General features: G+C 39.9%; 1 non-coding gene across 1 annotated transcript; it reads left to right on the top strand.

The window, feature by feature from the left end:
- The first annotated feature begins 9,033 nt into the window (after positions 1-9,033).
- LOC120101219 (U7 small nuclear RNA) lies at positions 9,034-9,096 on the top strand. The gene has a single exon (XR_015679235.1). It is a non-coding gene; the product is annotated as a U7 small nuclear RNA (small nuclear RNA).
- The last annotated feature ends 2,929 nt before the right edge of the window (positions 9,097-12,025 follow it).

Below are 12,025 nucleotides of genomic sequence, written 5' to 3'. Positions count from 1 at the left end.
GGAAGGAAGAAAGGAAGGAAGGAAGGAAGGAAGGAAGGAAGGAAAAGTATTTGAAAAAAACGCATCCAGGTTTCTACAGATCTGAATCCCACACATACATTCCTGACATAAACAATGTTCTTTTCTTCACTGACCATAAATTAAGTAATGGAAATTTTTACCCTAGCTACTTCATAGGCATTTGGCTCATTATCTGTACATCTGTATATCAAAAACAAAATTCATTAATCACCTTCTATGTACAAAGATAGGTTGGAAAAAATACAAGGAAAACAATAAAATGCAATATATGGTTTCCGGTGTTCCATTTAAAAACTGCTTTAAAACTTACTGGCTTTAAACAATAGTAGGCATTTATTATCTGAGCCAGGTTCCTCGAGGATGAACTGGTTGAATCTAATTGACCATCTCTCATGAGGCTGCAGTCGATATGGCATCCAGGGCTCTAGTCATTTGAAAACTTGATTTACTTAGGTTAGCAAAACTGCTTCCCAGTCATCTTGATCACTGACCCTCAAGCAGGTTTCCACATCTCACCTCATGGACCTCTCTGTGTGCTGAGTATGGGTCTTTGTGGCCTATCAGCCGGTTTCCCCTTAGGGGACTGATCCAAGAACAGTAGGCTGAACTGCAAAGGATTTTTAATGATACCCCTTACGTCACACATCACTTTTTTTATACTGCCCTTATTTAATGCAGGAGGGGACAACACACTGGAGAATAACAGGAAGTAGGCACTGGTGAGGGTCACTTAGACCTCGACTACCACACTTGATTACTTTCTCTGGTCCTACCAGGAAAACAAATCAAACAAACAAAACAAAACAAAAGAGAATGGTGGCAGGTTTGTTTATTTCAACTGCTTGGAAAGTCAAGGTAGAGGGATCACAAGCTCAAGGCTAGTTTGGGAAACCTAGTGAGATTTTGTCTCACAATTCAAAACATAAAAGGAGTGCTGGGGATATAGCCAGTAGTAGGTGGCTTGCCAAGGATAATCCCCAACATCACTAATTAGGTAAGTAACCCATGACAATAACACGTGGAACAACACATGACAAGTTTCATTTGTACATTATAGTTACATGAAGAATGTCCTGTGTTCAAAGACTCAACTAGATTTTCAGGAAAAAATTAAGTTAATAAATTTTCTTTTCCTAGGTAAAAAGAGACAAAAAAAAAAAGAAAAGTAATTTACTTATTCAAAATTCATCACATACTTACTAAGCCATCCTAGCCCCATAAATCCTTCAGTGGACTCAGAGATCTCACCATAATGAGGAAACCCATCATGCCAACATGTTTTGTAATTCAGTGACAAAGTACAGTGACCGGAATGTATGCTGTGTGCACAGAAAGGCTGCAGAGAGTCGCTAACTTCGTGGAACACCAGGGAAGGCATCCTAGAACACGTAATCGCTAATCACAGCCTTAAAAAAACAACTTAGAATCAGTCAGGTGTTGAGGACAGGGAGGCATGAAGGTAAAACTTGGTGTGGCATATGTAACAGAAAGACTTTGAAGTGCTGATGAACACGGCAGTGGGAGAAGTAAGCAGAGTCCCTCATGGAGAGTCAGGGGTCAGGGGTCTTAGGTTCTAGACAATGGGAAATCTGTAGATTTGATTACCAAGAGCATTGGAACAGTCATATTTGAATTTTACATAGATCATTCTAGTAGCTTTGGGTGGTGATAACTTGATCAAAGTGAGAACTGTGTGGAGATGGGACTATTGGAAATCACTTGTTGCACTGCTGGTAAAATAGAGAGATACCTGGAGTAGGAGGACAGCAGTCAGTGAGGGAATGAAGAGGACCTGTTTAACAATCTGTTTACCATGTAACCATATGCCAGGAGATCTGGCATTCTATCATGTGCAATGATACATGTTAATTGTTTGTATGTGTTTGTTTTGTGGGAAAGAAAGCACATGTGCAGGTCAGAGGACAACATTTGATGTCTCATCTCTTTGTTTTTCAGGCAGTCACTCATTGCTTCTGATACTGTGAAACAAACTTCACTAGACTAGCTGGCCTGCAAGCATCCAGCTGATTCTCCTGTCTCCACCTTCAATCTCATGCACAAAAGTGCTGGATTGGACACGTCACTGAGCAGAGCTCTCTACCTGGCTTCTGGGGATTTAACTGGCATTCCCAGGCTTGTACAAGAAACACTTTTACCCACAATCCACTTCCCTCACCCACAAAGATGTATTTATTTAATCTTGGAAAGTGATGGTGCCATGTCATTCAAATTCTGTATTTTTCACACTGGAAAGTTCTATTTAGTTCTTTTTCAACACAGCCAGGAATGTTTTCCTCTCATTTTTTTTGTTTGTTTGTTTGTTTTGTTTTGTTTTTATTGTGTTTTCAATATAGTGTCACATTCGGTTCAGTCACTGTTGTGTCTACTGGCTTTGCATCCAATCTGTTTGGGGTGCTTACTTTAGTATTAGATGGTTTGGTTTTACTTAAGTGAGCTTCTAATGATACATCTTTTGTTCTTTAAATACTACTCATGGTCATGGGGAACATTTGTGTTTATTACCAGCCAAATACTACACTACTAACCCAATTAACTCTGCTAGATTTCCTACAGCCAAACGGGCATGGGGTTCTTGATGGCCATCATCAAGGTTGAAAGCTTATAAATGGAAATTATAAAAGGAAATCCTTTTTTCTCTGATTCACTAGAAACCAAGATCCAGACAAGCACTTGTCCCTAGTGTCACATCCAGGTCTTTCTCAGTAAGTTGTGTTTCCTCATTTCAGAGGCTCTATATTTAGACAGAAACTCTGATGTGACCTCTGTACCTGGAATCTGGGGTTTTGTTTACTAGCCATCTGCATTCGTCCCTCTGAATCAGTCAGGTGCTGGCTATAGTGTTTCTACTTTCCTCTGTGGGCTTTGCATTTCAAGAAGTTTCTAGAAGGTCTCAGAAATTCCTCAATATTTTCCCACATGCAGCTGTATTATAAATGAGGAGAGCTGGGCATGGCTGCATGCACCTTTAATGCTAGCACTGCAGAAGCAAAGGCAGACAGAGCTCTTGAGTTTTAAGCCAGTCTGGTTTACCTCGAAACTTCCAGGCCAGGAGGAGCTATATAGTGAGAACTTGTCCTTTAAGAGGAGGAAAATGAAGGAGTAAGAAAGAAAGAAAAAGATATGAAGTTCTGACTTTTTTATTTAAGTTATTTTTCAGTCTGCTGTACCAGGAGAGGTCCTTTGACCATCTAAATGCCACTTTGCAGAAACTGAAAGCTACAATTACACAACTATAGCACAGCATTAGCTTGTTGCTGTGATGCAATCTTCAACATAAAGCAATGTGAAGTGTTTATTTGGGCTCACAATTTGAGTCCACGATGGTGGGCATAAGCTGCTGGGACTCTTCTTGCTCTTTACATCTTGGCAGAACAGGAAGTAGGGCAGGGATATAAATCTCAAGGCCAATCTACAGTGATCCACTTACCCAACAAAGTTCCACCTCCTCAAATTGCACAACTGGGTACTGAGTGTACAAATCCATGAGTTCCAGGATGGACTTTGCTCATTCAAACCCCAGGATCTCCTCCACCCACACCACCATCTTGCAGAAAAAAGAAGCTACAATGTAGTCTTATGCTTTGCCACAAGGCTTGCAAACTAATCAAGACCTGACACAGCTGGACTAAAGGATCTAAGGAGACTGATTAGTCCTTTCTTCAACATGATTTCAAAAACAGTTATAAGGAAGGGTCTGAAGAGTCTCAGGTAAGTCATTATAGGAAGAAATAAAGTGCCAAGGGCAAGACCTTTCAATACTTTAAAGAGGCAACGGAAAGAAGTTTACTACTTTCTTAAGTAAATTTGGTAATTTTTTTGTTTTGTTTCATTTTGTTTGGTTTTGAGAGAGAGAGAGAGAGAGAGAGAGAGAGAGAGAGAGAGAGAGAGAGAGAGAGAACATAAAGCTTGAAGGGGAATGAGGTGGTAAAGAATTAGGAGGAGTTGGGAGAAAGGGGAGAATATAATCAAATATATTGTATGAAAAAGCTTTGATTAAAATTAACTTGCAAAAGGTAAAGAATTATTCTGGATAGGCACAGTACCTCAGAGAATGACAGATTACTGATATCAGAGAGAGTATGGAAAGGTGCAGATTCATGGACTAGTGCCTTCATAGGTAAACTGACCGACAAGACAAAGCCAGAGCAGCTGCCCTGGAGGTGAGACTGCGGATGTGCTGTCGGGATGAGTCAGCATCCCGTGGGCCAACCCTCCAAGGCAAGAAGGTGATGTCCACTTCAATTTAATAATTGATTAAAGAAGCTTACAACCAGTGCTTCTTCCTCCAAGGCTATAAAATTATGTTTCTGGAAAACTAAGAAGGTTTAAAATCCACTTTGGTGACTAACTGTTACCATGGTTACAGAATAATTAGCCTTTTTCTTAAGAGTGTGGGAAATCTTGTTATTGGCAACAGAAAATGTCATGAAATATTCAATGATTTGAAGAATGAAAAATTTGTCAAGTCACTATGATGAAATAATTATGTTTTATATTAGTAAATTTTGTAATTAATAAGATCTGGGGCTTGACAAGTTTCATACGTATATAGCGTATTCTGACCATATTCCTCCCCCAACCCCGTTACACTCCTCTGTTCTCTCCCACTCCTTATAGACATATTTTCCTTCTCAACTAATCACCTATCGCTTTGTGTATGCAAGTAACTGTGGTTGGCTGCACGTTCATGATTGCAATGGCCATGTCCCATCCAGATGGTTATGAGCCACCATGTGGTTGCTGGGATTTGAACTCAGGACCCCTGAAAAGACAGTCAGTGCTCTTAACTACTGAGGCATCTCTCCAGCCCTGCCATGTCCCATCCAGACAACAGTGTTTCATAGCATTCCTCCCTGTCCTCTGCTTCTCACAGTCTTTCTGCTCCATCTTCTAAGATTTTCCTTGAGCATTAGAGAGAGTAGTGCAGATGTTCCATTTAGGGAGGGTCATGCAACAGTCACCTCCTCAAAGCACAGGGACCAGTCAGAAGTCTCTGCATTAACTGTTATCCACTGATAAAAAGAGGCTTCTGTGACTCAGGCGAATAGTAGCTCTAGTTTTGGTCATAAACATCAATAATCGGAATGTAGTATGGCTACATGTCCATTTAACAGTAGCACATTCCTATATTAGGGTCTGTGACCTCCCCATAGACTTTTGATCAGGTTTTGGACATGCATTTCCTCCTATAAAACAGGCCTCCGTTCCAACCAAGAAGCCACTGGATAGCCTCAAAACAATCTTGTTATTTTGAACTAGCCATATTTCTCCTGGCTGGCTCGTAGAGTAGCAATGAAGAATCAACTACCGAGTAAGATCATTAATGAATTTCTCCTCAGCAGTAACCATACCATTTCCAGACATAAGAGCCAACAGAGAAGAAGCTTCTGGCTCAGTTGCAGTTCGATTTCTCTGTGTCCAAAATGTGTAATACCTTCAGCAAGAGAGTCCAAATCTCTATATTTTTAGCTAAAATCTTTGAATGAACAAAACTTGCTGCTGCCTCAATTAGCTCTGTGTGTGTGTGTGTGTGTGTGTGTGTGTGTGTGTGTGTGTTCACAAGCAACGTCTGTGTTTGTGTGGTATATGTATGGTGGTGGTATGCATGTGGTCTATGTCTTGCGGTTTATGTATTATGGTGTGTGGGAGGTATTTGTATGAGTGTGGCATATATGTCTATGTTGTATAGATGTGGTGCACATGTATCCATGATATGATATTCAATCTAGAAGCAAAAGGCAATGACAAGCAGGTCAGTCCTTCACACCTGACATATCACTGTATAATTAAGAGTAATGATTAAGATGTTTTGTTCACTAATCATAAGATATGATCATCAGTCACAAAAAATTATTTAAATCTCTGTGACAGTCGCTATAGAAAGTCAAGAAAGAAGATATGAAGCCAGCAAGGAGCAAGGGCAACTCTCCCAAATGCTGCAAGTGGTGAGGGCTGAGTAGGGAGAGTGCATCATGCCCCACCCCACCGTCCCCATCCCCCCACTCCACCCCCCACCCCCCACCCCCGCATACACACCACCTGGAGGCAGACACACCTCCTTGACTAGGGCCAGCATTACTGGTGCTGTACAGGTAAGGTACAGGGTCTGCTCTCCTGAATATCTAATTTCTTAATAATTACATTAATATCAAGTATACAGAAATTAAAATACATTGAGAAAACTCTAATTGGAGATGCCAAAAATGTGTGTCTTGCATTATTTTTAATTTTAAATACACTATTTAATAGTACCTGTGAGCACAGACCTAGATTCTGGAGCTCAGAAACTGTGATTTTAGATGCTTGACTTTCTTACCTGCTGTGAGGGGTTAAACTGTATTCCTTCAAAACTCATACACTGAAGTTCTAACTCCCAGAACCATGCGATATGACTCTATTTGGAGATAAAGTATCAACAAAACTAATTAAGGTTGAATGAGGTCATTGGAGTGGACCTTAATCAAATGTGACTTGGTTCTTGCAAGAAGAGATTAAGACACAAATAGGCACCAATAGGTGACTGAGTGGAACAGATTGAAAGCAGAGTCTGTGACAGCAAGGGGGACATTTCAGAAGAAACCATACATGATCACCTTTACTTGGGGTTCCTGTTCTGCAGAAATGTGAGAAATTGACTCAGACTGTTTAAGGAATGCTGCCTGTACAGTTAGTTTTTCAGGGCAGTCTTAACAGATTAACTTATCTACCAAATGGGCTTACACTGAATCAACATGTCAGAGGAGTTAGGAAAACAATAGACACATATAAGAGGCAAGATGAGCATATGCTTATAACCCTAATAATTGGAAAGCTGAGTGCAGAGGACTCAGAGTTCATGGCCACCCGTAGCCATCAAGTGTAAGTTCAAGACCAGACTGAGAAAACCCCATCTCAAAATAAAAACAAACAAACAAACAAAAAACCAAGCTAACAATTCTGACTAGCGCTAACTGCCTACTACTAAGATCAAAGTTTGGTGTGTGGCTACTGCCTGATCAACTCACTTACTGTATATTTTTACTTCATTCTAAATCAAGAGTTGCTCAGCCAGACAGAATGATACGGTAACCATAACTTTCGGTTTGGTTTTGAATATTAACTACTGACTGTTCTTCTGCCTTCCTAACACAGGCAGTCAGCCACCATGATGAATGGCAGGTATGTGCAGTTTTTCATGCACATGCAGTTGAATTGCAGATTGAGGAGTGCCAATGATTCATTTAACCTCATAGAGTTCGTTATATCAGTTAAGAGCAGGGAGGGGGGATTTATGCTACTTTGTGTGTCAGGCAATAACTCACTGCATTAAACAAGATTATAAGTCTTAACCAAAACTTTCCCTCTTCACAAATCCTAACCTAATTCTGTCTTTACTTGGAGAGGAAGGATTGGTATAAATTCTCAAGGGCTGTCAGAAGAGGCACACCAGTTCAATGGAGGAGAGGGGAGGTTAGAGACAGCTGGAATAAAAAAGATGGTTTCAAAAGAGGCACAGAGAAAGCAAGGAGATCAGCTAGTAAATTTATCTGGATTGCTCAGAGAGTGAAGACAAGAAGGTGGATTTATTAAGTGCCTGGTGACAACCTGAGAAGTTTAATGAGCATTATGATAACAATGATAGATGAGATGGGATATGTTTAGTGGTGATATGTAAGAACCATTGGACAGTAAACAGCCTTTAAAGCAAATCTGGAAAAATCTGAAAATATTCTGCAATGACAGTAAAAGGGTGACTCAGTAACACATAAGGAAGTTCCCCCAGGGGTTCTCTTTTAGTTGCTGTAGAGATATCTGGATCACTGAAATCCAGAACTTGGGGAAGTCAATCTGGAACACACATGTTGCTCCCATCCAGCCCTACAGCAAAGTCTGGCACTAAAGGTTAAAACCCAGAAAAACATGGAGAAAAGCTAGTTTGGATTTCAAAAAATTTCAAAAACTGGTTTTTGGGTAATATTTTTCTTAGAATCCATGCACACACTTACATACATGTGTATGCACATACATATACACATGTGCATGCACACAGGCACATTGGGAGTTTTCCTCACTTTCTCTATTTCCCTGAATAAATCTGTTTACTCTCCTTTAAAAAAATGGTTTCTCTGTTTTAGGGTATACTGAGTCCTCTATGGTTACTATAGGTGGGACAATGTGACACAGTTTCACCCATGGAGCAGAGCTAGCAAGGTATGGGTTTCTACCAGTGTTGACAGTTGCTAGGCATGAGGCTTGCTTGTATAATAATGTACATAATTTACAACATAATTTGTGTTCCTTCTTAGGGAGATGTTCTCCCTGCTAAGGTTATCGGGAAATGTTCTCTCTGCCAAGGTTAATGACTCCATGATAATTAGAAGCAGCAAAAGTCTAGAAGGTAAGGGTATGATATTCCAGTGTTCCTCAGCAAAAATGGCAAATGCTGTGACCTTCAGGACAGCCCTTAAGGCTGTAAGAAAGAACTCTGAAAGCATGAGTTTAAAACTATATAAACAGGATTTCTCAACTATGCCAAATATAAGGATGCAATAGGAATTGTATGAGGGGCTTCACAGACCTAAAACAATAGACACAATCGCACTAATGAGCCATCTTGTCAGAAAGATATCAAGGAAGGAGATAGAGATTTGGGGAGTGAGGCAAGATCCCACCCAGCTAAATTCATTGTTGTGCAGGCAGATTTCTGAGATCAAGGTCAGCCTAAGACAGAGCAAGTTTAGGTCCTAGGTGATGGGAATCGTGATCTCAGAGTGAGATCCCACTCAGCTAGCTTATTGTTTGCACTTACAAAGGCTGGCAGATCTCTGAATTCATTTGCAATACTGAAAAAAAAGATACTTGCAGTCTTTTCCTAAGAATCAAAGGTCATAAAATGCTGATTCTTGAGGTAATCAAGAGAGAACCTGGAGTAAATGACTGTATTGATTCATAAACAAAAGGTTGGGATTTGGTCTGCAAGAGAGAGCTACCCAAGGAGGACTACTGCCTGGAGAGCGAACACTGATCTTTTAGACTTTTTCTAACAGGATTTCTGACCTTGGTTGGAAAACCCACAAATTACTTAGAAAGCTAACATAGCTCCTTTCAGCTTTTCTTTTTGAAATTTGTCCAGTGGGTTATCTGACTTTGGCTGGAAAACCTAAGATTTTTTTTTTCTAGCAACTTTCCTGACTTTGGTTGGAAAACCCATGGGATCTTTTAGAAATTTTCCTAGTATGAGAGAGCTGTCTCTAACAGGAAGCTACCTTAGACAGAGAGTTGTCTCTAGCCAAAAGCTATGTGAAGAGTCATCTCACATAGAACACAGAGCTGTCAGCTTGTACCCAGAATTGACTTCAAGTCATTTCTTTTGAAGCTCTCAAACACCCCTTTCAAAGCTCCCAAGAACCTCTCTCTAAGTCTAGGGTTGTCCTTGACAAAGGTGGTGACTCAATCACTAGGCCAACACAGTTGAGTTTACTTTGCTTGAATGACCAAATAGAATCACATGTAATGAGGAAATTAAGGCATACACGTAGACTGAATGATTTTTTTTCTTTTTTAATTTTGTGAAGATGTTCTTAATATTCTTTACCTTAGTTAGGAATCCTATAATTACTGTTTGATAATAAAACCAACTTAGCCAAATTATTCTGCATTCTGTATTTATTACACTAAGTTACTAAATCCTCCTGTATTGTTTATTATCCAGCCTGTCCTGGATTCAGAAATCCCTCCTCAGGAAGAATAGATCTCCATAGGTCATCTTCCAGCAACTAGATCAACACCTTCAGCTGTGACCTCTCTGCTGTATGTCTGTCTCTTCTCTTTTTTGTACCTTCTTAATATACAGTTGTGTTTAACTTAATATGATAATTCAATAGCTATGTGCCAAGCTTTGATGACTTTTTCTCATCAAGCCCCAAATTCCAGAAAATTAAAAGCCAAAAATAAAAACAAAATCCCTTTATCCTTTCCAAATTACTTAATGTCAATCGAATTGCCCCAAATAACATTTTCTGTTATGAGATATCTCAAGTACATTGAGAATCATAAAAGAGGAAGAGGGTGAAGAGGACAAAGAAGAGGAAGAGGAAGAGGAGGAGGAAGAAAATGAGAAAAAAGAAGAGGGGGGTGAAAAGAAAAGAAAAACAAAGAAACCACAGCTTAAATACCCTTGCCTCCTTCACTTTTCCTTTTCTTTTCTCAATGCTGGTAAGAGAGTCAAGGGCCCTGACATGGTAAAACAGATACTTTATAACTGAGCTACATCCCAGGCCAGTAACTTCACTGCTATCCAGCATCATAGACCCATAAGGCACGGGTAGTAGGCTTTAAGCTGCTAACAACTGTATATAGTACCATTTGGTATTGTATACATGCAATTTTCTAGCTGAGAGATGATTGCAAATGCATGAGTATGGTGTCTGAAAAAAATGCAAGCTCCTTAGTCAAGTTGTGTTTACAACTATCAATGTAGCTGTCAATTTGATTTGCACATGAAACTAAAATAATGAAGACATAGCTAGAAAAACTAACTTCTTGGGATTATAGTTATGCAGAAATCAAATTAGATGATTTGCAAACATGTTCAATTAGATGATGAGAATATTAAAATTCAATAAACCTGTTATTTGACTGGATCACCTGTAAACTCCTCTTTAAAAAATGAGCAAGTTGGCCCTGTATGCTACTCTCTGTATCATCATAGCTTTCTGAGGCTGGTAGTTCTTCTATCCACCTCTAACAACCCCACAAAAACTACATGTAATAAGTAAAGAGTCATTCCATCCCCCTCAACAGTGATGATGTTATATCTAGCTGTGAGACACCAGGATCACGGCCTCAGCACAAAGAGTGGAGACTGAAAATAGAGAAACAAAGGTGTTGGTTTCCAGATGGTGAGAAGGGCTTCCCTGGTGTCTCTGCACAGTGATGTAAATCATTGTTACCCCAAAGGATATTAAGCTGCAATCGGGCACGTTGACTTGTATTGTACAATGAATGCACACAGCTAGTCTGAGTGTTAATTTGTTATCAGTGTAGCTGCATGAAAGTTATCTGCATAATTTCCTCTGACAATTGATTCATTCTGGGGTTGCAGGGAGAGGGGGGAATGAGGAGGACTCTGGAGTTGGATATCAGACATCTGTAAAGCATGCTTTTGTTCTCACCCAGGTACTGCAGACTGCCTTGATAGATAATGGCCTGCCAGAGGAAAGCTGTGACTTATTGAGACTTTATCCTTTTGTACAAACATGGCCAGGTTCATTATCACTTCTAGAAGGAGTCTGCCACAGGACTGACAACTTGGGTTACAAATGGTGTTTTCTAAACATCCAGAGACAAAATGCTTGAGATCTGAAAACACTTTACAGACACACCAGGGCAAATTAGTATGCACTGTGAAATGACCTCAGCCTTCAATAGTGCTAACATCTAGCTTCTCTTGATCACCGAGAATGAGAAATGAGAAAGGGAGAGAATGAGTAGAAAGAGGTAATTATTTGCCAAAGAGAGAAGTTGGCATCCTGACCAATTTCAGCGTCTAGGGGAGACCTTTGTGCCAGTGTAGAGAGCAGAGAGGAGACCCCATCTTCCTTGTATGCTTTCCTTGATTCCTTTTCTTGCTATCTGGGCCAAGACTGATCTGTGAGTCATTCTTCACAGAAAGGGTGGGAGCGAGTATGAGGGATGGAAATAAAAGCAGACCTCACTTATCTATTGCATGGCTTTATTCGAAAGGGTCTAAATATAATTAAAGCTAATATTATTGGCATGCATCAACTCTTGGATTCTTAAAGACACATTTGTTTGAAATATTCATTTCCATAAAAGCTTCTGCATAAGTTAGATGCTTTTAACGTTTGCTCTATTATCTGGAAGTGGTCAGAAAGACAGGTATTCCAATGGTCAGAAAGACAGATATTCCAGTGGTCAGGAAGACAAATATTCCAAAACAGTGGGCTGGCACTTAGAAACCTCCAACCTAGACCTCCAGTCT

Source organism: Rattus norvegicus, chromosome 2, assembly GCF_021556685.1.
Source record: "Rattus norvegicus strain SHRSP/BbbUtx chromosome 2, alternate assembly SHRSP_T2T, whole genome shotgun sequence".
Classification (NCBI taxonomy): domain Eukaryota; kingdom Metazoa; phylum Chordata; class Mammalia; order Rodentia; family Muridae; genus Rattus; species Rattus norvegicus.
This window is presented reverse-complemented; position numbering and strand designations above follow the sequence as displayed.